Source organism: Gavialis gangeticus, unplaced genomic scaffold, assembly GCF_001723915.1.
Source record: "Gavialis gangeticus isolate Ggan-Ray unplaced genomic scaffold, GavGan_comp1, whole genome shotgun sequence".
Classification (NCBI taxonomy): domain Eukaryota; kingdom Metazoa; phylum Chordata; order Crocodylia; family Gavialidae; genus Gavialis; species Gavialis gangeticus.
The window spans coordinates 33947205-33949464 of NW_017729006.1; positions in this window are offsets into that span (position 1 = coordinate 33947205).

Sequence of the window (2260 nt, forward strand, 5' to 3'; positions counted from 1 at the left end):
TTCTTAGCCATATTATTTGCATCTTTTTTTCTATTCAAGTAGGATTTACTTTGGTAAAGATATGTTAGACATTAGATGTAAAAGGTCATTATTTATTTGTATCTATGGTAGGCATAGCCAGTTGAGTGGAATGGAAAGGAAGTGAAATTAGGATATATTAGTATGTTATACTAACATGATCCCTTTTTATTTGAGCTATTAAAATTGTGTTACTACGGATTTGTATAGATTTTTTTCCATGTCTACTACATGGATAGAAAAAAATATACCCTTTATAGAATACATCTTAAGGCAATATATAGATATTTATACTTCAGTTATCACAGTGGTATCCAAGATTTTAGGCATGTAGAGAAAAAGGAAAGAATATTTGCATGTTAAAATACAGTATTAGTGATAACTGACCCTTTTACTTGATTTACTGATGCAGGGTCACATCCAACTCTCATTTAAGCCACCTCCTGTGGACTTCAGAGGGGGCAGGACTATTCCCGTAGCACAATAATTCTATAAGATACAGGTTTTTTGAAAGAAAAGACACCAAATTGTGGGTTAAATCAGATCAGGAATCCAAACCTGAATTTATTTTCATTTGCATTTATCAGCAGGGATCCTGGTTTTCTCTGATAATTCCCCACCGCCAATTTTTGGATTTAAAAAAGTAACCCAAAACCCACATTTTTCCGCGAGTAAAATGAAATACCACTAATATATATATAATATATACATCTATATATACATACATCTAATATATACACCACTAATATAGATATATCTAGATAAAGATATATATCTATAGATATAGATATATCTCTCTTTATATCTATATATATTAGTCATCTATATATATTAGTGGTGTTTCATTTTACTCACAGAAAAAATTGGATTTTGGGTTACTTTTTTAATCTAAAAATTGAGGATTTTTTTGTTTTTTGTCAGAGAAAACCAGGATCCCCGTTTATCAGTACACTTTTTTTTACTCAAATTTACTGCCGTGTTGTAGTGTGATGGAAAATGTGTATTATAATAATGAATTTTCCCCATTTCCCCCATTGATGCTATTTCAGTATCATTGCATCAGGGAATTGTTTTGCTGCACATCCTCCATATACAGAAAAATACATGGACTTCTTTAAGTTATAAAGGAAAAGTCTCTGTATGCTGAGTATAGCTGTCTGGACATCTATCATCTGCTCACATGAATTTACTTTCTATGAAAATGGTACTGGGCTGACTAATCTATGTAGTTTCTAGTGCACCTGATTACAAGGTTATAAGGTGGCCATCATAGAGGACATTTTGGTTTTCTGCTACTCTGTCGTCTGTCCTCTATTGATATGAAACCTGATGCCTTTATGTCCTCTATTTTTTTCTTCAAGAGAAAAATAGAGGACATAAAGGCATCCGGTTTTGTATCAACAGAGGATAACTGGACTGTCCTCTATGATAGCCATCCTACAAGGTTAGCACATGCATTGTGCTAGAATCTGCAAACTGAGGGGGCAAAAAGGTTTCTAGGGGTGCACTGATAGATATTTTTGGGGCCAATACCGGTAGTCAATTTTTAAGGAGGCATATTGGCCGATACCGATCCAGTTTAATGGGAAATCTCTGAGGATTGGAAGAGGGCCAACATTGTGCCCATCTTCAAGAAGGGGAAGAGGGAGGACCTGGGCAACTATAGGCCAATCAGCCTAGTCTCTATCCCAAGGAAAATCCTGGAAAAGCTCATTAAAGAATCTATGTGCGATATACTGACGGAAGGTAAGATTCTGAATGATAGCCAGTGTGGCTTTGTCATGGGTAGATTTTGTCATGGGACATGATTTTGTCTTACCTTCTTTTGCAGCCAGGTCTCTCGCCTCCTGGACTTGGGAGACAAGGTAGACGTTATATACATAGACTTCCGAAAGGCTTTTGATCTAGTATCCCACGATATCCTTGTGGGAAAACTGGAAGATTGTAGGCTCAGCTGCTTAATGGTTCAGTGGGTGAGAAACTGGCTACAGGGTAGGACCCAGAGCGTTCTCATGAATGGATCTGTGTTGTCCTGGCACAAAGTGGCCAATGGTGTCCCTCAGGGATCCATGCTTGGACTGGTGTTTCAACATCTTTATCAATGATTTGGATGGGGGAGTGAAAAGCCTGCTGGCCTAGTTTGCAGATGACACCAAGTTATGCAGCAGTGTGGTCACATCAGAAGAGAGGTTGCAGATACAGGTGGACCTGGACTGGCTTGAGAGTTGGGCAGACCAGAACC